This window comes from Oryctolagus cuniculus, chromosome 9 (genome assembly GCF_051225735.1).
Source record: "Oryctolagus cuniculus isolate XC-2025 breed Fujian yellow rabbit chromosome 9, ASM5122573v1, whole genome shotgun sequence".
Taxonomy (NCBI): domain Eukaryota; kingdom Metazoa; phylum Chordata; class Mammalia; order Lagomorpha; family Leporidae; genus Oryctolagus; species Oryctolagus cuniculus.
In genome coordinates, this window is record NC_142875.1 from 97051352 (window position 1) to 97077441 (window position 26090).

The following is a 26090-nucleotide window of genomic DNA, read 5'->3' on the forward strand; positions in this document are numbered from 1 at the left end:
AGGCAGTGGCTTTACCCATTACACCACAGCACCAGCCCCCATTATTCCTATTTTTAAAATTACTTATTACCTTATTGTCTTCACAGGGTTTGCAGAGAGTGAAGCAATTACCAAAAAGCTGATGCTTGCTTACGTGCCCCCATTTAAGTGGAAAGGTAAGTGAGCCTCATTTTTTTCTACTGTGTTTTTGTTGTTGTTGTTAATACTGAAGATGGACTTAGGAAAAACAGCTCTCCCCAGGTTGAGTTCCAAACCTGCGAGAAAGGGTTAGCAGTGTCCAGGCCCCAAGAGGGCTTCAGCGGCACTTCCGGAAACGCTCAGGCGCCACTTCCGGGGTCGCTACGCCCTCCCACGGAAGCAGCCACTTCCGGCCACGCGCTCGCCACAACCCTGACAGGGGCTGGGCTGTGTCCCCCACCAGACCTCGTCCCCGCGACCTTGCAATGTGGCCTTGTTTAGAGACGGAGTCTTCGCGTGGTAACCAAGTCACAAGGAGGTCGTTGGGGGGGCCGTGCTCCATCACGACTGGCAAATGTGCAGAGACCCGCACAGCAGGGCGACGCATGAAGACAAGAAGAGGAGGTAGAGGCAGGCCTGGGGAGAGACAGCGCGGGATTTCAGAGGGAAGGAGGCCCTGCAGCCCCCAGGCCTCGGAGACCAGGCGGGCTGTGATTCTAAGCCACGCGGCTGTGCTGCTTTGCTAGGGCGGCCCTGGGAGTAGAACGAAAACCTTACCTCTGGGAATTCTACCTGCTGTCTTTCCTACAACGAGGCTGATTGGTTCCTGGCTTGAAGATCAAATTCAAGCCCTTTTTGTTGCGTTTTGATAGCCTTGGCTTTTCAAATAGAGGATAGCTTAAAAAGTTCATGGAAAAAATAGAACGAAAAGGTGAGTTTATTCTGGTGTAAGTTTTTTTTTTTAATCCATGCAGTTTTGTCATAAAACGTTGTCCGTGAGCGCTTTGAAGGTTCCTTGTAACGCATACTGCATTCTGCCTGCCTGGAGAATCCCCCGTCATTTTAGCTGATGCTTTTCCTCACTTTGGAAAAGCAGGTAGAGAATGACAGGTAATTAAGTAGCAAGGTCTACCTTCATCCTTGAAATGAAGGCAAGCAGGTTAATTGGCTCTGGGCTGTCTTGAGGGGGCCGATTTGCTCTTCTTATTTGATAAAAAGATGTAAGAAGGAAAATGTTCTCATACTGAAATGCAACTTCCCCCGGGGTCTTGGGCTTTCCAGGAGCCCTCCCAGGCATCCTCTCCAGCTTCCTGCTGGTTCTCCTTGCCTTGCCTGGCTGCTCAGCCCGGCCAGCTCACAGCTCCAGTCATAGGATCTTTCCTACCCAGCAAGGGCCCCAAGAAGAAGCTCCTGCAGCCCACTCCACTTCTGCATGGTTTTCAGGATTTCTCTCTCCAGCCTGTATCCCATGTTTGTTGAGCCCTTCCTAAGCCCCTGTGGATGGATCTATAATCTCTCTCTCTCTCAGTTGATCTCTGTCTGCCCTTGACTCAGAGGGAGCCTGGATCTCTTCCTTGCCCATACTCGCCCCAGCAGCAGAGGCAAGCCCCTGTCTGCAACCCCATCCACACATCCCGCGCGGAGGCTGGGGAGTCTTGGCCTTGGTGTGAGTTCAGTGTTGCTGAAGGGTGCTGCACCTCATTAGCTTCTGATGGCCCTGGCTTCTCAACTCGTGTCATTTCATCCAAGTCATTTCTGGCAGCTTTAGTAGAGCATAACTCTGGACTCTGAGGGAGGGGGGAACATTTTGAAATCTGTTTAACTCTTGGCGTCTTTTCTATTAGAAATCCTAAGCCATAAAGTTGCTTCCATTTGGGTATTTTTTAAATGCCAAGTGCTTCTATGCCCTGATAAGTTCCAGGCCACCTTGCTGTGTACACAATTTAATTTTCCTCTGATGAAACAGGAGTGATTCTATGGTCAGATTTATTGGTAGGGAAAGGCCATCCTAAACATCTCCTTCTCACCTTGGCTTAATTTACAGCAGTCCCGGAAGCCTTTGGTGAAAGGTCTATGCGTTGTAGGCAGGCAGTTGACTAAAGTGGCAAAATTGAGGGCCGATGGGTAAATTTAAAATTCTTTCTCGGATCTTTGGCTGGAGGTGGTAATTCTTCAAAGCACGGAAGCCTTTACAATGATTTGTGCTAAAGGGCCGGCGGCATACAAGGAAAGAATCAGAGGAAGCATCACAAATTACAGACTTCGCTGGGATTGTGTTTGATGCAGAATTACAGTCTGCCTGCCATGTCCCTTTTGCAGCTGTGAAATGCTTAACTGTGCAACCTCAAATTACAGAGGAGGTGGGAGAAAGCCATGCTCAGGGCATTGTCCACGCTGGCCTCTGTGGCTAAGTCGAGGCAAACATGGCATTACATTTCCAGGTGTTGTCATCCAGATTCATTTTCACCTTGCCTTTCTGTGTAGTTATGAAAATGATGTAGTCCTAAAAAAGATGAATCTGGGAGATCTGGAAAGTGTTCAAAGCTGAAATACAATGGCAGTGATTTGGAAGATGAAATCAGGGGTTTAACCTTTAAAAAAAATCAACTTCATTGTTAATTTCCCTTTAGACATTTCCCGGGATCTGGCAAAGGCAAACTGTGGAAAGGTCAGCCAGATTGCACTTGGACAGAAAATCTTATTGAGACTGTATTGTGGGAGCAGGCAGGTAGCTTAGCAGTTAAGATGCCCGTGTTCCACATAAGAGCACCAAGGTCCAATTCTCAGCTCTGGCTCCTGATTCTAGTTTCCTGCAAATATAGACCCTGGGAGGCAGCAAGTGATGGCCCAAGTGACTGGGCTTCTGCCACCTGTGTGGGACACCTGGATTGAGTTCCCAGCTCCTGACTTTGGCTCTAACCCATGCCTGGCCATTGCAGGCATTTGTGGAGTGAACCAGCAAATGGAAGATCTATATGTCTATTTGTCTATCTCTCTGCCTTTCAGTTAAATAAATTAACAGTCGATTGTGTCATTACAACCAATTACAGTTACGTGCTGCCTAATGACAAGGATATGTTGTTCTAAGATATATATTATCAGACAACTTTGTCATTGTACCGACTACACAGACTGTACTTACACAAATCTCCTACTACTAGTACTCATACCTATGGTAAATGGAATGTACCACTGTATACAATCCACGATTAGCCAAACTGTTGCTATATGGTACATGGTCATAGCACTGTTTGGAAATCAGATACAAGCAGCACCAAGCAATCAGAGATGCAGGAAGAACTTTAGATCCCACAGTGCCTGCCCTGGCTCTGGGCTGCTCTTTATGGACATCGGACATCTCCCCTGCTCTGGGGGGAGGGACAGGAGCACAAGGCTCCAGGGCTGCCTCTATCACCCAACAGCTCCCAGCCCTCCTCGTCCTCGGGAAAACAGTGTCCTTTTGGAAGCTTCTGTTCCCTCTGTAAAAAGGTGTCACAAGTGTTGATATTTAAGGCTCCTTCTGGTTCCAAGAAGGCTCTGATGCTAGGTGGCTTTCTGATTCACAGGCTGACATCAGGTGCTGATGGGAAGTCTTTGAGGAAGTGAAATGTGAGCAGTGTTAGGAAAATTCGGTTTGAGAGTTCCAGGGACAGTCTAGACTGGAAACTGACAGAACCAACATCTCAGATATCACAGTGACCTCTCACATGTCACTGGGAACAAAACAGCCTTGGAAAGACGCATTAAAGATCTCTCTCCAGCATTTCCTTTCCTGTGCAAATACCTAGAAATCCAATCATTCCTCATCCCTGGAGGAACATAACCCCAGATCTCTGAGTGGACGCCTGAAACTATGAATAGTACCAAATCCTGTAATTTACCATCTTTTCTATTTCAACCTAAGCACTTTCTCCCACTGTGGCCATAACTTCTGTAGTTTGAGATGCGAGAGCAAAACTAACATCATTTCCTTTACGGTCTTCATACTTGCCTCAATAGAACATTCCTTATTACCATTGATCCAGCAACCTTGACATGAGATTTTTTTTTCTTTTACTCATTTGATAACTTTTGCCTTTTTACTTAAAGGAAGCACTCTATAAATGCTCTCTGGGATATCTGAATTGGCAACATCAGGTATTCTTGCAGTTTGAGGCAATTATTAAGTAAAATGTAGGTTACTTGAATGCAGGTACTGTGGTACCATGGCAGTTGATGATAACCCAAATGGCTACTAAGTGATAACTGGGAGGGTAGTATATACAGTGTGAATACAGTGAACAAAGAAATGATTTGCATCCCAGGCAGGACAGAGTGAGAAAGCATGAGACTTCATCACATTGTTCAGAATAGTGTAATATAAAGCTCCTTAGTTGCTTATTTCTGGAATTTTCCATTTCATATTTTGGATCAGTGGTTAATCATAGGAAAAGTGAAAACCTCGGGAAGGCAGACCATGGATAAGGGGTGACTCCTATAATGTGAAACACTGTTATCAGGCACCTTGTAGATTGACACTGAGTAGGAGTTATCAAGGATGTGGGAAGCGGGAGAGGCATGCACAGATGAAGACCTGAGAGGGAGCATTTATAGTAGTTCAAAGCCCTTAGCAGGAATCCATACAAGCTACTAAGAGGAGCAATTGTGAACTATTTAGGGATCCATAGAGAGAACTAGCTTTAGAGTTGTATGAAGGCCGGCGCCGCGGCTTACTAGGCTAATCCTCCGCCTTGCGGCGCCGGCACACCAGGTTCTAGTCCCGGTCGGGGTGCCGGATTCTGTCCCGGTTACCCCTCTTCCAGGCCAGCTCTCTGCTGTGGCCAGGGAGTGCAGTGGAGGATGGCCCAAGTGCTTGGGCCCTGCACCCCATGGGAGACCAGGATAAGTACCTGGCTCCTGCCATCGGATCAGTGCAGTGCGCCGGCCGCAGCGCGCCGGCCGCGGCGGCCATTGGAGGGTGAACCACCAGAAGGAAGACCTTTCTCTCTGTCTCTCTCTCTCTCTCACTGTCCACTCTGCCTGTCAAAAAAAAAAAAAAAAGTTGTATGAAAACAATGATTCCCTCTGCCAGGTGGAACAGAAGTGGGACGGGCAACCAGGCTGGCAGATAATCAGACACTGTGGCTTACCTTTGGGTGACTCTGAGAATCAGCCCTGGGAATTCCCTTTAAGTAGATAATGATGAAAGTCATACCAACAACCCTACCAAGGAAGCCAGGTCCAAGGCAATGTTGGAAAGTCCCAGGAGTGGAGTCTTGGAAACCAGCCCTGGGAAAGAGCAAGGGGAGGCTGGGGGGCTGCTGAGGGGACATAAATCAGCGAGGGGACCCCATACGGCCTCATATCGGGCATTTAATAAGCATGTACTCATTGCCAGGCTCATGGAGGGCAGAAGTGGCAATCCTTGATGGCCAACACGGAGGCAAGAGAGGGTATTTGTAAAGACAGAATCCATGTCTGAAAGAGCCCAGGTTATTGTGTGGTTCCCCACAGCCTTGCCTGTCTGAGGACAGTCTAAGGCTCCCCCCAGAAACCTCTCTAGGGCCTTTAACACACGGTCACAGGAGTTCCTGCGTATTATTCAATCTCCCTTTCTCCTTTTATTCTCACTGCTGTTTCCCTGGCCAGGCTCTGGTTCTCTGATGTGCGGCCCAGCAGCCTCCCAGCGGGGCTGTCAGCATCCAGGTCCGCTCCAGGATAAGCCATTAGATCACTTAGCATCCCGGGTCTAAACCTCCCCCGGGTTCTGCCTTGTGCCTAAGTTCTAGTCTCAGTTGTTTCTCATGAGATGCTATAATGCGTCCTGGCATAGCTTTCCATGTGAGTCCTCAGCTTTCCTCCAGGAATCCGCCTGGCTGCGCCACCTGTGCTTCTGTGCGCATGCGTTTCATTGACCTGCCCTGCCCTTGGTCCATCTGCCGACCCACCCATCCGTTTCAAGCTTCCTCCCAGCCCTCTGGTGCCGATCGGTGTTATATGTCCCTGCACATGCATGCTCATACCCCTCCTTTCCTGTCTAGACTTCACTCATCTCCAATTCTTTTAGGGATTGCACAAACTGCCTCACTTAGGGTGATTCACTGATGAGTTTCTGACTGTGTGATCCACGTTCAGCGTATCCTGCACTTCAGATGTTGAACCTGGATCTTCCCCAGGCCAGCGCTGTGCAGGCACAGCCCTCTCGAATGCTAGGCGGTGGCAGTCAGCCCTGCAGTCACGAGGGGGCCCAGTCGGTGCTCTGCAGTGTGCTGTGTGGCTGAGCTGGGATGCCCAGCAGAGTGGGTGGAGTCAGAGTCAGCGCAGTTTCCACTGAGTCCCGTTACGTGCTGGGGAGCATCCACACCCATCCACACTCAGTAATAAGCACCTGCAGGGTAAGGATTGTACTCTGTTGCCCCTTCCCACAGTGCCTAGCCCTGTTTGAGTAACAACAGGACGTATCGGCATTAATGAGACCTTTGAGGCACTGTGAATTTACAAAGCCATTTCAAAGAAGTTTGACTAAAGTGAAAGGAAGCTGTCTTTATGAAGGATATCTAAAAAGAAACTTCTGAAACCAAAATTTGGAACCTGGCTGCACCACTTCCAATGCAGCACCCTGCTAATGGTGCCTGGGAAAGCAGCAGAAGATGGGCCAAGTGCCTGGGTCCCTGCACCCACATGGGAGTTCCTGGCTCCTGGCTTTGGCCTGTCCCTACCCTGGCCGTTGGGGCCATTTGGGAAGTGAACCAGCAAATGGAAAATCTCTCTCTCTCTCTCTTTCTCTCTCTCTCTGTAACTCTGCCTTTCAAATAAATGAACAAAAGTCTTTTTAAAAAGATGTTTTTGAGAAAAAAATTAAAAAACCAGAATTCCCACCTGACTAACAAATTCCATTAAATTTATGGATTTTAAAAAATGTGATATTGGTTTTCCATTCCTTAGGCTGGTTGTTTCCAGGCAACCTTGAACTTGTCAAATAGAAAAGTATAAACAGAAGACTGCGAGATAGATGACCTTACTTTGAAAACCCTGCCCCTGGCAGGCTAAAAACACACTCTGCAGCATATGACTAGGCAGTTCTGAAAGGCCAGCTCTCTTCCCTCATATTGGGTTTTTCTCGGTTGACTTTCGGATGAAAACTTGGTGTCATAACGAACATAGGATGCAGAGTGTCATTCTCTCAACAATTTGAATCCTGATTGCGTTGTTGTGAGATCGAGGAAAATCATTTAAACTTTCGGAGCTTTCTTTCTTTCTTTTTTTTTTTTCCTGAAATCAGGACCTTCCTACCTTAACAATGAGCCAGTGCCTGTGAGGCACCGAATAGTTGACGGGATAATAAAGATGCCTTCTGTCCCCATTGTCATCAACATTATCATCATTTCCATCATGAGAGACACCATGTAAAGGGCAGAGAAGAGAGATGGACTGTTAGAATCTTCTCCTGGCTGGGAAGTAGTCACATCTTCTGGCTCCTGTGGGGCTGCGCTGCCAGGGTCACCCGTGTGCTGCTCTGGCCACGTCCTGCACGGGTCTGCATCCCAGAGCCACTGCAAGGCAGCCAGGATTGGAATCTACTTGGCCCTGCCTTCTTGCCTTCCAGCTCCTTGATCCTGGGCCAAGGATGACTCACTGCAGCCCAGCCCTCACCCTGGCCCTAAGATCCTGGCTTATGGAAGGGCTCAGTCTCTTCCAGGAATTTCCAGCCACTGGGACCAGTTCGGATGGCCCTGGATGGTAACGGGAATGACAATTCCAGCCTGCTTCTGGGGGTAAATCGAAGAAAAGCCTTTGCCATTTGTTCAGAGCTTGGTTTTGAGCCCTGCTCACTCCCCAGGGCTGCGTGGAGTGGGATCACTTCCTCCTCCCTGTGAACATGCTCTCTGCTGTGAAAATCACTAGGGCTCTCTCTTCCCTTCCATGTTCTCCGGCAGCACCAGGGTGGGACAGAGGAAATAAGAAAGAGATGGTGAGCACCTGGGGCAGCTCGCGTCGGCAAACCTCTCAAGTCTTCACACTCAGTCTGAAGATCACCTGCAAAAGAGTTCCAAATGAACAGAGCAAGTACAGGTCTTAGTAGAAATTTCCTCCAGCGGGTTGAGCTGTGGCCTGAGATGCCCACATCCCATATGGGAGTGCTGTTGGGTACTTTGGGTCCTGCTTCCTGCTGCTTCCTGTTAGCCCTGGCTGCTCTGTGCTTTGGATCCAGCTTCCTGCTAATGCACCTAGGAGTGTGTGTGTGTGTGGGGGGGGGGGGGTTGGGGGGGGGGATGGTGCAAGTACTTTGGCCCCTAACACCGGTGTGGGCTCCTGGCTCCTGACTTCGGCCTTGGCCCAGCCTTGGCTGTTGCAGGCATTTGGGGAGTGAACCAGCAGATGAAAGAGCTCTCCCACTGTCTCTTTCTGTCATTCTGTCTTTCAAATAAATAAATCAATCTTTTCTTCCTCTCCTTCTTACAGGATGGGAGACCGCTTATGAGAACATGCATCATCTCCAAAGAGAGCAGAATTGTTTTTGGCAGCCAATAACACAGAATCTTGCTCTGTCAGGAGTAAGTGAAGTTCAAGAGGAGCAGCCCTTCCTTCTTCAGACATGAGGAGCGACTTTGCTGTGCCGTCTGCCCCTCTTAGGATTAACACGAATCCCTTGCGTGTGACTTGAGAGCAAGGGTAGAAGCCGAGGCTTCTCCGAGAGACTGTCCTGTGGGGTTTTAAGCCCCAGGAGCCAGCTCATAAGGCACCAGTGGCCCTCCCCTCTGGGCCCAGCCAGAACATTGTGTTTCTGGAGGAATGTGTTATCATGGGACATCATTATTCCTCATCCTGATCCTTGGAGTTTATGAGACAGGCCCAATTATTGAGCCATATGGCGGAGAAAAATTTGGGCCAGCAAATTTACATTCCACTAGAATTTACAGTCCCATCAAATATGATAATTATGATGTGAAGACGTGGGAGGCGACAGCACGTCTAGCACACAGCGATGCAAGTTCCCGGGGCAGGGGATGTTTTAGGTAAGTCATTTTTTAAAATATTCTCCCTTTGTTCATTTTTCTTCTCTGGCCACATTTGTGGTTCATGATCTTACCCCCTCAGCTCAGCTTTGCCCTAGAAAATTTCTCAGGGCATGCCTCTAGGAGTATACTATAAGAGAGGGCTTTCCCTTTGTTTTTGTGTTTTGATTTCCTTGTTTATTCATGTGAATTGAATTCTCTCCTCCAGGATAGAAGGGGAAAAGTAAAAATACTACTACTACTAATAATAAGTAAATAAAAAGCTTTCTTAGCCTAATTCCCTTCCCTTCTCTAGTTTCCACCTCTGTTTTACTTGGCAATGCTAAGAGCTGCTCTGCTGTGTGGATGGTTTTTCCTGGCCAGGGAGGTTAGGGTTAAATTAAAGGAACAGTAGCTGTTTTTTTTTCCCACTCCAGGGTGGGACAGGGTAGGGGAGTACTAACTAGCTACTTTTCTCCTCTACATTCACCCTGTCAAGGAGAGCCTAGGAGGTGAGGCTCAGAGCTGACAAGTCTTCCTTGCCTGGACCAAAGGTGCTTAAACACTTGACAGTAAAGGAAATCCTGACTCTAAGCCCCTCTCCCTCATGGGAATTTGATCTTCTCTCACTCTCCTTCAACCACACACAGTAGCCTGGAGCCTCGCTTTGAGCAGTCTTTTTCTGAAAGTAGCTAACCAGCAGGGGAGATGTTCGAAGATCCAGCTTCCAATTACGGCTGCCTGCCTCTGATTGCACTAGACAAGTCCCTGCTACTTAGGAAACAAGGCCGAGAGTCTCAGATGAAGACAGTTGTAGAGGTTAGCACAGATCAGAATCCAGGGGCCCCCTCCCACAGAAATTCTATGAAATGGGAACTACAGAAGTCAAGTCAACCATTAAACATTAAAATATTCAATAATAACACTCTCCCTTTGAGAAACCACAAATTAAGATATAGCACAGGCAAAATGGTGGCTGCCAAATGTTATAGCTATGTCAGGTAGAAAAACTTGATGTAGAACAATCACGCACCATGGGAGTGAGGCCAGCGTTAGAGGGGGTGTGGGATAAGGTGTGTAGGGTATTCCCTTGAACTAGCCATATTCAGTGTTCCTATCACATGGTTCCACTGAGGAAAACATGAAGCCAGTGCCCTTCCACCTGGGGAATGAGAGATGGGGTTTGCTTTTCCATTTGTGGGGACAGGCAGCAGCCATCTCACTCCTCACTCTTTCCTCCAGGAGCAAAGCACTAGCCAAGGCTAAGGCTGCAGGAGTGGCTATGAACTTGGCATCCTGATAATGTATCATGTGTCAGACTTTATTCTCCTTAATATGGGAGAGACAAGCCAGACAAATGAGCAGAGTCATTCAATACAGGTTGGGTTAAATTAAATACAGGAGTTAACGATTGTGAGATGAATGAATGTCATATTATCAGTGGCCTGGTCCCTGTCCTGTTGGGTTGGACATCTAACAGGGGATCCAAGACAAATACAAAACATGGAACTCACAGATGGGTCCCCCTTAGCACTGTTCCCTAACCTAATTCCGTAGCAGAGGGATCTGCTTTTACCTTGGGTCGCTCTGAGGGCTGGGGCCAACACGAGAGCTTCCTAGTTTGTTTTTGTTTTTGTTTTTTGGGTGGAAACCCAAAAACCCAGGGCATGCAATGGCTTTTCTGAGTCCCTATGACCCTCAGGAAAGTGCGAGGTAAATGTAAGTACTTATTTACCAGAATAAATACATCTATTTTTTTAAAGAGCTTAAAGGAATTTTTTTTAAAGATTTTATTTTTTGAGAGTTAGAGTTAGAGACAGAGAGAGAGAGAGAGAGAGAGAGAGAGAGAAAGGTCTTCCTTCCATTGGTTCATTCCCCAAATGGCCACAACAGCCGGAGCTGCGCTGATCCGAAGCCAGGAGCCAGGAGATTCTTCCAGGTCTCCCACATGGGTGCAGGGTCCCAAGGACTTGGGTCATCTTCTTCTGCTTTCCCAAGCCACAGCAGAGAGCTGGACTGGAAGAGGAGTAGCCGGGACTAGAACCGGCACCCATATCGGATGCCGGTGCCTCAGGCAGAGGATTAATCTACTGTGCCATGGCATTGTTCCTGAAAAAATATATATTTATCAAGATTTATTTTTTAGTAACTTTTGCTTTGGAAGTACATAATTTCAAACTTACAGAAAACTATAAGGATAAGTATAGCTTGTCCAACACATCTCCCAGGTTCACTTCTTTTTAACAGCCACTCGTTTGCTTTAGTATTTGCATACTTTTTTTTTTTTTTTTTTTTTTTTTTTTTTTTTTTTTTTGTGACAGGCAGAGTGGACAGTGAGAGAGAGAGACAGAGAGAAAGGTCTTCCTTTGCCGTTGGTTCACCCTCCAATGGCCGCCACGGCTGGCACGCTGCGGCCGGTGCACTGCGCTGATCCGATGGCAGGAGCCAGGAGCCAGGTGCTTCTCCTGGTCTCCCATGGGGTGCAGGGCCCAAGCACCTGGGCCTTCCTCCACTGCACTCCCTGGCCATAGCAGAGAGCTGGCCTGGAAGAGGGGCAACCGGGACAGAATCCGGCGCCCCGACCGGGACTAGAACCCGGTGTGCCGGCGCCGCAAGGTGGAGGATTAGCCTATTGAGCTACGGCGCCGGCTGTATTTGCATACTTTCTAATGTGCTACAATTATGTTGTATAGTATGTATTATATTAGAGAAATACTAATTTTCAGAAATATTTGAGAGTCATATGTTGATGGGTTCCATAACCCCTAAATACTTCAATGTATATTACCTATCAATTAGGCTAAATTTTTTTTTCTTCCAGATTCATTTATTTCAGTAGGAAAAAGAATTGCTGTAGTTCTAAAAAAAATTTTAAAAATAAATAATTTTAAAAAATTTAAAAATTTAAAAAATAAAAAACACTAAAAAAATTACAGATGGTCTTCAATTTACAATGAGCTTATACTCCCATCATAAATTGAAAATATCCTAAATCAAAAATGCATTTAACCTACATGCAACCTATCACACATTATAGTGAAGCCTAGCCTATCTTCTTTTTTTTTTTTTAAAGATTTATTTATTTATTTGAAAGGCAGAGTTACCGACAGGCAGAGAGAGAGAGAGAGGGAGAGAGAGAGAGAGGTCTTCCGTCCACTGGTTCACTCCCCAAAAGGCTGCAACAGCCAGAGCTGGGCCCATCTAAAGCCAGGAGCCAGGCACTTTTTCTGGGTCTCCCATGTGGGTGCAGGAGTCCAAGAACTTCAGCCATCCTCCACTGCTTTCTCAGGCCATAGCAGAGAGCTGGATGGGAAGTGGAGCAGCTGAGACTTGAAACAGCACTCATATGGGATGCCAGCACCATAGGCAGCAGCTTCACCTGCTACACCACAGCGCCGGCCCAGCCTAGCCTGTCTTAAGTGTGCTCAGAGCACTTCCTTTAGCCCCTTTGACCTAAAGCTGAGCAAATATTGTCTAACACAAAGGCTATTTTATAATAAAGTGCCAAATATTTCATTTACATATCCAGTAGTACATTTGCAGATATGGTGGGATGAGAAAGCAGAATCTCCAAAAAACGCAGGCAACACAGAATTGCATGGAGGGTCCATCGCCAGGCTGATGTATGGCCTTCTTGCAATTACACTGGCCTCTTTGCCACCTTCTAAGTAGACACTGAGTGGGAAACTAGCAGGACCTTTTCAAGAAGACTGGTTTTTTAAAAATAGTCTTTAAAATGTATATTTATTTTTCCATACATTTGAAAGGCAGAGTGACAAGAGAGATAGGAAGAGGGAGGGTGAGAGAGAGTGTGAGAGAGAGAGATATTTTCCAACCCTAGACTCACTTCCAAAATGCCCATAACAGCCAGGGCTGGGCCAGGCTAAAATCAGGAGCCCAGAACTCTATCGGGGTCTCCTACATGAGTGGCAGGGTCCCAAGTATTTAGCCATCATCTGTGGCCCCCAGAATGCATTAGCAGTAAATTGGATTGGAAGTGGAACTTGAACCAGCAGTCCACTGTGAGATGCGGATGTTCCAAGCAGGGGCTTAACCTGCTGTGCCCCCATGCCCACCCCCAAAAAAGACTGCTTTGAACACCCAACTCTCTGCTCCATTTCTCCTAGAGCACTAGTTCTGGCTATCCCCTTCTACATAACAATTCACCTGAAGAGAAACTGACTTAGAACACTTACCCCTCTGTTTGCTCCTGGTTCTGTGGGTCTGTGTGTGTGACTGCTGCAGCCATGTGGGTGTGACCCTTGGGGGGCTGAGCAGGGCTGGACGGTCTATAGTGGCCTCCCACAGCTCAGGTGCCCCCGCGACCCTCCTCACAGCCTCTTCCTGCGCATGGCTCCCTTGGACTTCTTCCTACCACAGCAGCCTCGCAGCAGCTGGACTGCACACATGACTTTAAGAGGAAGCACCCCAAGCAGCACAGGCACAAGGTGCAGATCTCTTGAGGGTTACCTGGGTCCGTGTGGCTTCACTGTCCATCACTCTGTTGGTTCAGACAAGCCACAGGGCCAGTCCTGTGCAGGGGCGGGAAAACGCCACTCCACCTCTCACAGCAACGCATCGGCGGCCTTCCTGACCTTCCCACGGCACTCACCATGTTGGATCTTTGGGCATAGCCATAGGTGTACAATGCTTGTGCCTCCACTAAACAGAGGCAGGGTCCCTGTCTGACTCATGGCAGTGAGCTCTCCCATAGCACTCAGTGCCTGGTGTGCAGTAAGTGTAACATTCAGGAAGTGCACATGAATTAGAAGGGGGCTCTTCTGTGGTCCAACCTTCACACGTTGTAGGACCCAGAGTCCTACAAAGTCTCATGGATTGTCTTGAAGTTGCAAAGCCACAGCTCATTAATCCCAAAGATACTCCTTTGCATCAGTGTTCCACGTGTGGCTGGGGTCTCAGAAGTGCTGCTGGAGCTTGTGGGGGAAGAGGCCCTGGAAGGATTGTCAGTTTTTTCCTGCCATTGGTCTCTGCATTTTTGGGCAAAATCCCACCTTGAATGTTAGCTGGCTTAGCTGGGCCATACAGTCTATTCTGTAGACACTTCTCTTCTCCATATCTGCTGACACTGTAAGAATGACAGGCTCACAGTGCCATGGAAAGCCATGGTGGATGGTAGCATCTCTGGAAGTGCAGTGCAGGTGGCTGAGGGTGTGGGCTGAGCATTTCATCCTTCCCTGGTCCACTGTGGTGGCTGCTTAGGCAGCCACTAATGGGCCTGGTCAGTGCATGGCCAGAGGTGACAGGTGCTCAGGACCCTGGGGCAGCTCTGTGCAGGGTTCAATAGGAGGGGCCAATCCCTCCATTTCAATGAAAGCCTGGAGGGATTGAGCACCTTTCTCCCAGGTGCCAGCGAGCCCGCAGTCCCCCAGGAGCCAGAGCCAGATCAGGGTCCATGGGAGTCTTTCTCCACCAGGCCAATGCCCTTGCTCTTTCGTCTCCTCAATGAGGGCAACTTTGTGAGTTTCTGTGGCAAATAATTAGGAAATAATTGGGCATTCACTTTCCAGTCCTGATTTGACTCCTTCTGGCTTCTATTTTTCCCTCCCATCTTAAAAAAAAAATTTAAATCAATAACCTAGAAGAGACTGCACTGACATGGTTAAATTCCTGGCACCCTCAGTTCCTTAAGGATGAAAACTACATGGCTGGTGACATTGCTTAAAAGTCTTGAACTTGGGCCGGCGCTGCGGCTCACTAGGCTAATCCTCCACCTGCAGCGCCAGCACCCTGGATTCTAGTGCTGGTCGGGGCGCCGGATTCTGTCCAGTTGCTCCTCTTCCAGTCCAGCTCTCTGCTGTGGCCCGGGAGTGCAGTGGAGGATGGGCCAAATCCTTGGGCCCTGCACCCGCATGGGAGACCAGGAGAAGCACCTGGCTCCTGGCTTCGGATCAGCGCAGTACGTCGGCTGCAACGCGCCGGCTGTAGCGGCCACTTGGGTGGTGAACCAATGGAAAAAAGAAGACCTTTCCCTCTGTCTCTCTCTCTCACTGTCTAACTCTGCCTGTCACACACACACACACACACACACACACAAAGAAAAGACAAAAAGAAAAAAAAGAAAGAAAGAAAAAGAAAGAAAGTCTTGAATTTGATGGAGCTGAGGTTGAGAAACAAAGTTTATATTAAAAAAAGAAGAAGAAGAAGAAGAAGGAGTAGAAGGAAGAGAAGAAAAAGAACCCTGGCAGAGACTCAGTCTCCTGAGCCAATTTGTTTGACTTTAATTTTGGTCCTGGAGCTTTTTGTTTTCACATTGAGACACATTGTCTTACCAGTCTGCAGGCCCTGATGTGTGTGATGGGCCTGAATGTAGTCTGACAAGCTTATGGATCTTTCTGGGGATGTAAGAAGATAAATTATGGGGCTGGCACTGTGGCATAGTGGGTAAAGCCGCTGCCACCATATGGGCGCCAGTTCAAGTCCTGGCTACTCTACTTCCAATCCCACTCCCTGATGATGGCCCGGGAAGGCAGTAGAAGATGGCCCAAGTGCATGGACCCCCACACTCATGTGAGAAACCCAGAAGAAGCTCCTGGCTCCTGGCTTAGGATCGCCCCAGCTCTGACCGTTGCAGCCATCTGGGGAGGGAACCAATGAATGGAAGACCTCTCTCTCTCTCTCTCTCTCTCTGTCTCTCCTTCTCTCCCTCTCTTTCTCTCTGTATCTCTGCCTTTTTTAAAAAATTTATTTGAAAGAGAGAGAGAGGTCTTCCATCCGCTGGTTCACTCCCCAGATGGCCGCAATGGCCGGAGCTGCGCCTATCCGAAGCCAGGAGCCAGGAGCTTCTTCTGGGTCTCCCACGTGGGTGCAGGGGCCCAAGGACTTGGGCCATCTTCTGCTGCTACCACAGGCCATAGCAGAGAGCTGGATCAGAAGAGGAGCAGCTGGGACTGGAATGGTGCCCATATGGGATGCCAGCGCTTCAGGCCAGGGCTTTAACCCACTGTGCCACAGCGCCGGCCCCATTCCTGCCTTTTTAAAAATAAATAACTAAATCTTTTTTACAAATGAAGATAAATTGGATCCCTCTTCCCTGAGAGTTACAAAGCTCAGCCTGTGGGATGGGGAAGGCGGGAAGGGAAGCCTTCCTCACGGTGGCCCTGTGGAGAGGCCAGCAGGAGCGCTGTGATGAGGGCTGTCTCGCCACACAGATGGAACAGGGGTGAAAAACACAGGTGAATCTCACAACCCCAACCTCGGGGAGCTGTTTCACACCCACAGAGGCCTTTCCATCCACATGGCAATCCTGCCAGAATCCAGGAAGGAAGTTAAAATGTTCTCTGAGAAGGTAAAAATGATGTCATCCAATTTGTACAAAAACCTGGGGAGGGCGCTGTGGTGCAACAGATTCAACCACCCTTGGGATACCCACATCCCACATCACAGTGCCTGTTAAGTCTCCAAGCCTCTGCTTCTGAACCAGCTCCTGCTAATGCGTCCTGAGAAGCAGTGGATGATGGCCTAAGTGCTTGAGTTCCTGCCACCTATATTGGAGACCCCGGGTTGAGTTCCAGGCTCCTGGTTTCAGCTTGGCCCAGCCCAGGCCATTGGGGCCATCTGGGGAATGAACCAGCGGATGGAAGATCTCTCTCTTTGTTTCTCTGTCTTGCAAATATATAAATAAAATTTAAAAATTCATTCATGTACTCTGTTCTTTTAGGGGGCCTGGTCACACCTCCCTCACACAGTCGCCACATACCTGGTTATCTCGTGTCTGGCTCACAGTTAGAAGCCACCTTAGGGAGATGGCAAGAGGCTCCTGGAGGCAGACACACAAGAAACGGGGAAATGGCAGCCTGACAGAGGCAGACGAGACCTACACAGAACAAAAACAAATCCTGAAGACTGGCAACAGGGCTGGGCATGTGGTCTGCCAGTTAGGACGCTGGACCTCATCCCACATCAGAGTGCCTGGTTCAGTACCTGGCTCCAGCTTCCTGCTAATGCAGACCCTGGGAGGCAGGCCTAGGTGATTGCTCAGGTAGTTGGGCCCCTGTCACTCATGTGAAGACCCAGATGGCATTCCTGGCTCTTGGCTTTGGCCTAGCCTAGCCCAGGTTGTTACAGGCATTTAGGGAGTGAACCAGCAGATGGGAGATCTCTCCATCCATCTCTCCCACCTCTCTCTCTTTCTTTCTCTCTGCCTCTGAAATAAATAAGTAAAACATTTTTAAAATCCAATAACCTGACAAGAGTCCTTTGCAAGTATCCCATCCTGGGACCACTCAGGGAGAGGAAGGTACCTGTCTCCTGCAGTGCACTGAGCATCACGTCACAGCCTGACAGTGACCAAGACAGGGGTCAAAGTGTGCGCATTATCACCACTTCCACACATGGCTAGAAATAATCTTTCTTTTTTTTTTCTTTTTTGACAGGCAGAGTGGACAGTGAGAGAGAGAGACAGAGAGACAGAGAGAAAGGTCTTCCTTTTCCGCTGGTTCACCCCCCAATGGCCGCTGCGGCCAGCGCACTGTGGCCGGTGCACTGCACTGATCCGAAGCCAGAAGCCAGGTGCTTCTCCTGGTCTCCCATGTGGGTGCAGGGCCCAAGGACTTGGGCCATCCTCCACTGCATTCCCGGGCCACAGCAGAGAGCTGGACTGGAAGAGGAGCAACCGGGACAGAATCCAGTGCCCCGACTGGGACTAGAACCTGGGGTGCCAGTGCCACAGGTGGAGGATTAGCCTATTGAGCCGAGGCGCTGGCCAATAATCTTTCCAAGAGGAGTACATTTCAAAGTGTTTGTACTTAAAGTAGTGTTATCTTGAACATCTATTTACTGATAGTATTCATATGTTCGAGGTGTCAAAACGAAAGACCACAGCCTGGGTGGTTTCAACAACAGACCTGGATTGTCTCACAATTCTGGAGACTAATGTCAAGATGTCTGCAGACTGGTTTCTCCAAGACGTGCAGGTGGCCCTCTTCTCGCTGTGTGCTCCCGTGGCCCATCCTCTGTGGGCATACCAGTGCACCCCTGGAGCCCCTTTGCGTACCCAGATTTCCTCTTCTCGTAAGGACGCCTGTCATATCGGATCAGGGCCCACCTTACTCATGTCCTTAAAAGTTTATCTCCAAAGACAGCCGCAGTCTGAGATTCTGGGGGTTAGGACTTCAACGGCTGAATCTAGGGATAGGGACGCAACCCAGCCTGTTATGCTAATGCAACTCTGTCTTTCATCTGTGCTGTGTTACTCCTCGACAGAATGAATTCGGTCTTCAAGGACTCAGCACAGGTTATTCTGAATCTCCTGACAAGAAGGTTGAGAAGATACATGTTTCTATTTTTCTCCCACATGTATCTCACCACCTATTACACACACACACACACACACACACACACAGGAGACCACATCTGATTTATTCCCACACTTCTTCAAAACGTCCCTTCCTTCCTAACCCTCCCCCCATTCTTCCTTTGCAACAGCAGCACCCCTGGCCATGTCTGTGTGACAAGGCCACTTCCTGAAGCACAGGTGTCTCCCTGCCACTCAGCCACTCAGAGCCCTTCAACAACTCCCCTTGGCTCCCAGGACAAGTTCAAGCTGCTTTCCTCAGAACCCTTTGCTGGTTGTCCCTCTTCCCAATCCCAAACTATGAAACAGCCCTTGTTAGGGGATGATTGTATTTCCCCAACATTCAGACACTAAAGCCCATTCCCTGGTTCCGAGAGGGGGAAGGTTGAGCCTTGAAATCAGTGGTTAAAGTAGAGGCTATTGGGGTGGACCCTGACCAATCTGGGGTCCTTGTCAGAAGAGGACATTGGGACACATGGAGGGACACCAGGGGTGTGTGCACGCACACAGGAAGGCCGTGTGGAGGTACAGCAAGAAGGCAGCTGTCTGCAAGCCAAGGGCAAAGCCCTCAAGAGGAGCCAACCCTGACGACAGCCTGATCTTGGGCCTACAGCTTCTGGAACCGTGAGGCAGTAAATGTTCAAGCTGCCCAGGCTGTGGTGCTCTGTTCTGGGAAACCAAGCTGACTTATCCCTTGTCTGGGCTTCCACGCACCTCGAGCACGCTTCTGTTGGTTTGTATGCCAGAGCTGGAGAAATGCTGGTGCTCTTGCTTCTTCCCCCACTGGACCGTGGGCTCCTTGAGGGTCGTGCGAGCTTGTTAGCCAACCTCACTCTCAGCCAGTGCAGGGCTTGCCATCAATATTTACAGGATGAATGAATAGGCAGAAAAATCCTCTTCGCATTTAAAATCCAGAGAAACTGTAGCTGCTGGTGCCATTAGAGGCTCAGATGAGAGAAATACATTTTTATGAAAGATATATTTCGGAATGCAGTTTCATTCCATGAAATGTGTACAATATGGATAATTCCACGCCGCCAGAGGGAAATTACGGTTTCCCATTAGCTGTGGGGCTGGCTCCTGTCCATGCTTCAAATTTAACTCCCACCACTCTTTGCCTTTATCATTTTTTAAAGAAATATTTGTTTTATTTATTTGCTGTGACAAAGACACACAAGTTGCTGCTTTCTCCTCCAGCCTCTTCTCCAACAGTCACTCCATCCATTGCTCACACCGTGCTGGGCCAGGTGACCTTGCTGGTGCCCACACTGTCTCTGGGTGAGGGGACTTCTTCCCACGCTACAGTTTAGTTATGGGTTGAATATGTCTCCTGGAGGTTCATGTGTTGGCAGCTTCATCCCAGGGTGGTGCTGTTTTGGTAGGAGAATCTTTAAGAGGTGAGGCCTAGTAGGAGGTGATTAGGTGTTGCGGACACCACCTCCAAAGAGGTAACTTCTGCTCTCCTGAAGTGAGTTCTCCTAAGAGTGCATTGTTTTAAAGCACACCTTCCCCATGTGATCGGTCCCTTCTGCATGTAGCTGGCTTGCTTTCCATTTCTCTGCTGTGCTGTGTTGCAGCCAGGGGCCCCTCACCAGAACACCAGCACTGTGTTCATGGGCCTCCAGAACTGTGGGCTAACTGAACTTCTCTTCTTTACACAGTATGCAGCCTCAGGCACTTAGTTACAGCCACAGACAGCAAATGAAGATGCCCTGCTTCATCCTGATAGCTCTTCTTCCTCTCATAAGCTTTGCCCAGGTTTCATCTCTTCAGGAATTCTTCCATGGTTGTTTCAGATTAGGTCAAATATGTTTTCAGTATGTTATCTTTATACCCTGTGAGCACAACTATCATATTTACCACATTACATCAAAGTTGTCCATTTCCAAGATTTTCTCCCCCAAATACCACAAACTTCTTGAAGGCTACCACCTTGTATCTTTCATTAAAAAAACACATTTTTTTAAAAATCCCTGATACCTGGCACAATACCCAGTATATAAGACAATAGGTGCTTTGTAGCTGAGCTTGCCCTTCCTAGTTAAATAGTAATAAATCATGGGAAGAAAAATTAGGAAACATGTAAATTAGTATGAATTATTTATAAACAATTTTTTCTTTTTCCATTTTATGTGTTTCTCTTCTGGTGATTGCTTCATTAGCACACTTTGTTTTCAAGTGGTTGATCTCGAAGAGTGGTGAAAAAAAGTAGGAGAAAGATGGAGTGGGCGTTTGACTTAGTGGCTAAGATGGTCACCTCCCATATAGGAATGCTTGGGTTCAAATCCTGGCTCTGGCTTCTGACTCCAGCTTCCTGCTAATGCAGATTCTGGGAGGCAACAGGTGGCCGCTCAAGTAAGTGAATGCCTTCCACACAAATGGGAGACCTGGGTTGGGTTCCCAGCTCCCAGCCTTAGCTGCTGCCCAGTTCCAGCCAGTGTGGGCACTGAGGGAGTAAAGCAGTGTGATAGGTAGGAGTTCTCTCTCTCTCTTTCCTACCTCCATTCTTCCACTTGCAGAAATTTAGAGGAAAGAAGGCTGAAAGATTAACTACTTTGCCACCTCCATTTTACAGATGAGAAAACTGATGCTTCTAAAAGAAACGTGCTGAAATCATATGAATAAATCCAAAAAGTCGTCTCCTCAGTGATGTAGCATAATTCTGTCTTTCTTTCCATGTCAATCTGTCTCTCAAATAAATAAATATGTTTAAAAAAAATAAATAAAAAACAAAAGAGGGGCCAGTGCCACGGCTCACTTGGTTAATCCTCCACCTGTGGCGCGGGCATCCCATATGGGTGCTGGGTTCTAGTCCCAGTTGCTCTTCTTCCAATCCAGCTCTTTGCTGTGGCCTGGGAAGAATGGCCCAAGTCCTTGGGCCCCTGCTCCCGCATGGGAGACCAGGAGGAAGCACCTGGCTCCTGGCTTCGGATCGGTGCAGCACACCAGCCGTAGTGGCCATTTGGGGGGTGAACCAATGGAAGGAAGACCTTTATCTCTGTCTCTCTCTCTCACACTGTCTAACTCTATCTTTCAAATAAAAAAAATAAAAAAAAAAGGAAGAAAATTAAAGACAGTGATGAGGATATATTTTAAAAACCTTTTAAAAAAAATGGAAGATGAGCACTTTACTCATTTGATACCCAGGTTTCCTTTTGGGCCCTGAAGTGAGGCACACACAGTCCTGAGTCTGAAGATAGGAACACACAGCTTACCTGTTTCAACAAGGGGCTGAATGTGCTAACTAATGCCCTCAAGGTTCTTCAAGGACAGAGACTTGCACACAAATCCTTGCTAGCATTAGATACGTACTGTGTAATAAGCCCCGGGTGTGAAAAGTTATGCCTTAAATTGAGTGGCATGGCTCAAAAGTAGAAAAACATATTCAGCGTCCTTATTAATCATATAATCAACAATTTCCAAACACTCATTCCAGACCCAGCTTCAATCATCTGAATTTTAAAATGCCTTTGTATGCTTTCCAAGGTGATTATTGGCACAATATAGAGTTTTGTGATATATATTTTAATGTACTTCTAAATTTCCCTTTTTTGCGTTAGACACATTAAAAAGATTCCATTCTGATGTTTTTTTCCCAAGTGAAGGAAAAAGGTGACAGCACTAAGAAAATTTAGTTTTATGAGACTTGAAGTGCGGGTCTTGCCATTATCTATCCATTGTAGAGGTAACAACCAGGCTATTATGATGATAATGATTTCCTGTGCCACACTTTTTAGTTTGGATGAGAGTCCCTCAGCTCTTTATAAGAAAGAGTTACTTTTCACTGCTCTGAAACAAAAAGATCTTTGTAGGTAATACCCCTCTTACTTTATGGTAATTGCATATTTAGTGTTTGAGTTCTTCACATCAGAGCTTCATGGAGCCAGGAACTCTGTCTTCTCACCTGGTATTGGACACACAGCAGGTACTCAGTAAATATCCCAGCAGAGTGGAGGGAGCAAGTAGGGAGAACAGGAGGATAGATATGAAAGATATTAATACTACTATCTAACAGAGAGAGATGATTACGGGGAGGGGGGACTATTAGAGCACTCCTACAGAGGACTGTAGAACAGGGCTTTGAGATTGAAGATGTAGGCTCCCATTTGCTAAAGCCAGTTGCCAAATCCTGGCTCAGACAATCCAATATGTAAGTATGGTTTTGCTAATGTGTAAACCTTATGATCTAAGGAAACAAGGATGGCATAGTTATCTTTGAAACTTCTTGCCCAATAGGGGGTCAAAATATTGCTCATAAGAAGGCAAGTAGAACTCTGAGCTCTCTGGAATTCATGGTCTCACATACTGGTGTTTCCAACAGCACCAAGGATGGTATTTTGGGCTCAGTTGTTTCTCAATATGGTATGTGTGGGTTGGGTGTTGGTCTGATTACTGGCTGTCACTTATAGAATCCTTCCTCAAGTTGACTTTTAAAAGTCAAGTTGTTCTAGGCATTTTATCTGCTTTATCTCTGATCCTCACAACTGTACATGGAAAACATCCCTGTGCCCATTTTACAGAATAAGGAAACTGAAGCTCATATTCCACACTGTTCAAATTAAGAGTTAGAATGGATTCAAGTTCACTTGCTCTAAGTGATATGCTTTCTCTGTATTATGCTATGTCACTGAGGAGACTAACTTTTTTGGATTTATTCATATGACTTCAGTATGTTTCTTTTATAAGCTTCAGTTTTCTCATCTGTAAAGTGGAGGTGGCAAAATGGTTAATCTTTCAGGCTTCTTTCCTCTAAATTTCTGCAAGTGGAAGAATGGAAGTAGGGAAACAACTACCCTACTGTGGTGAAGCTGTCCATGGTCCTGAAAAGGCTGAAACCAATAAAGCAATAATCAGCTTATCAAAGGAAGAAGCACAAGAGTCCGGAACCGCCTCCATTAATAAAGATCTTGCTGCTATTCTCTCTCTGGGTCCCTTAAGTCATTAAGCGTGCTGTCTCTTACTGCTGAGCATATGGATTAGGCCCTGATCCACGCCTCTACAAATTAAAGACACAGGTAGACTTGCACAATCTTCTCCCTTACCCCTACACCTCAAAGAGCCCAAATGTTTTTTGCCAAATGAGCTGAAGTTACATTTTGTCTCAATTTTTTATTCTTTTTTTGCCTTGAATTACAGATTCTACTTCTGTGCAACAGATGTTCCTGAGTCTGATTTTCCAAGCTTAGCTACCCTAAGAACCGAGGGAGATTAACTTAATGTGTTCTCCAAGAAACCAAATAAGTTGCTTTGTTTTAACATGTTTTCATTGCTGCTTCCATTTGTTCATGGAGATATGCTGCCTCACATATGTTTGTGTCAAGGGGCAAAACATTTTACTGTATAAACAGCACCATAAGCAGCAGTTTCATTTCAAAAAACCATGTAGACACTGGGCATTTAGCTTAGCAATTAAGATGCTTGTGTTCCATATCAGTGTGTTTGACTCAAAGTTCTGACCCTGACTCCAGCTTCCTGCCAATGCAGACTCTGAGAGGCAGTGGTGATGGCTCAAGTAACTGGGCTACTGCCACCCATGTGGGAGACTAGGACTGAGTTCTAGTTTCACCCCTGGCCCAACCCTGGCCATTGATGGCATTTGGGGGAGTGAACAGTGGATGGAAACTATTTTTGTCTGTCTCTTCTGTCTCCTGGCCTCTCAAATAAGCTAAAAACAAATAAAGAAAAGATGTTATGGATGTAGAGTATGTGAAAACATAACATAATCAGTTTCCCACAGTTTTGGTTTTTTGTCAGTTATGGTGAGTTACTGAATTATATACCATGCTTTCTTATAACTTCTGACATAATCCTAAATGTATAACTTAACTTATAAAATAACATTCATATTATGCCGTTGATATTTTGGAATTCTTGTACTTCATAATGAACTTGGAAATGTTTTTTCTTAAATAGCAATGTTTAAAAGCATAAGGAGAGCTTTCCAGGCATAGTGAAACAGTATGTCTCACTGAGAATTCATTATAAGCAAGAACTATGTCAATAAGGATTTGTTGAACTGTAGCAGAAGTAAAATTTTAAATGCAGGTAGAATTATGAGCTGGGCACTGCATTTTGTGGTTGTTTGAGTTCCTGTTTTTGTGTGCTCAAGTGATAGGTTTATGTGCACATACCTGCATACATAAAGGTAGCCATGTTTCAATATATACACAGATAAGAGGTATTTCAAAATGGTTATGAAAAATGGAATTCAAAGGCAAGTTTATTGTGATGCAAACAATTTCCAAAATCCATGTAGTTTTTTTGTAATATGCATTTCCCCATGCTTTTTGAAGACCCTTCCACCCCATGGGCACGAAGACCCTCCCATCCCATGCATATGTTTATATAAGAAGGCAGAGAAAGAGAGAGAGACTTGTTATAGGGAAGAGCCTCCTGTGGTTACTGAGGCTGGGAAGCCCTAAGTTGGTCAGCTGGCAAACTGAAGACCCAAGAGAGCTTGTGGTCCAAGTACAGGTCAGACATAGCCCAACATCCAGACTTCAAGACAGCAGGCAGAGAGACAGCAAGAATTTGGACTCTGACCCTTTAAGTCCAGAGCAAGCCAGTGGAAAGTATAACTGGGAGAGGATTGAGGAGTCGGGGAGAGTTGAATGGAGAAGGGAGGAAGGGGTGAAGCCCATTGACACCTGAATGTGTTGAAGTACATCACATGGTTATGTGCAGCAGACTCCTTACATGACTGCAAAAGGCCATAAGTTCAGAAATCCTTGTTATCCTGCCCACTGGTGGTGTCCTAAGATCTTGCACACTGTTATTGACTTTGTATATATGTATATATGTGTATGTATATAAATATGTGTGTGTGTGTGTTGTGTGTGTGTGTGTCTTAACAAGGGCATTTCTTTGTGCTGTCTTTGGATGACCATAAAGAATACAGATCAGGCACACTCGAAACCATCATTTAATTGGGACTCTGCTGTTCATTCAGATTCCCATTTGCTGTTCAGAGACCAATGAAGACACTTAGTTCTATTTCCCAGTATAGAATCTGTATAGAATAAAGATGTGTGGAATAAAACTCCTGGCCTTCGAGGGAAAGCTGATGTGTGAAAACAGAAGTTCATTACTCCTATTTCAAACTGTGCCTTGGTTTTCCTATCTTTAAAAGATGAATATTAGTACCTACCTCATCAGGCTTGTTGAGGCTTATAAAAACCACCTGGGTTGCCTGATGCCATGGCAGGTATCAGATAAATGGTCATGGAATAGGTTGCTGCTGCTTCTGACCTGGATTGTGCTGGGGAAAGCAACACTAATACCAAGGATGATCCAAAAATAGAAACTCCAGAAAGAATGCAATAACTGGGCTAGTCATTTAGCTTCACAGTTAAGACACTTGAGAGACCTGGATTAAGTTCCCAGCTCCCAACATCGCCCAACCCAGCCTCGGCCATTGCTGGCATTTGGGGAATGAGCCAGCAGACAGGAACTCTCTCTGTCTCTCTGCCTGTCAGATAAATAAGTTAAAAAAAGAAAAGCAATAGTTACCATACTACCCTCCCTCTGTTTCTTTGAAAAAAAAAAAATACTCAACTTCACTCAGGGCATGCTCTATACAAAGCTTCAATAGAGGCAGATTTGATTTTAATTTTTGAAACAAATTGTGGCAAAATACACATGGTATAAGATTCACCACTTGAGACATTTTTATGTACATAGTTCAGTGGTTTTGAATACATTCACATTGTTGAGACACGAATCTCCAAAACTTTTTCATCTTGCAAAAATGAAATCCTCTACCACAAAATACTAACTTCCCTTTTTCTTCCTTCCAACTCCTGGCAACTACCATTCTTCCTGTATCTCTGAGCCAGAGTACTCCA

The 26090-nt window shown here is 46.7% G+C and overlaps 1 long non-coding RNA gene across 1 annotated transcript; it reads left to right on the plus strand.

Annotated features, from left to right (window-relative positions):
• The first annotated feature begins 68 nt into the window (after positions 1-68).
• LOC149124673 (uncharacterized) lies at positions 69-22213 on the plus strand. Its single transcript, XR_016213419.1, has 3 exons — positions 69-889; positions 8401-8954; positions 17327-22213. It is a non-coding gene; the product is annotated as an uncharacterized LOC149124673 (long non-coding RNA).
• Positions 22214-26090: the final 3877 nt, after the last annotated feature.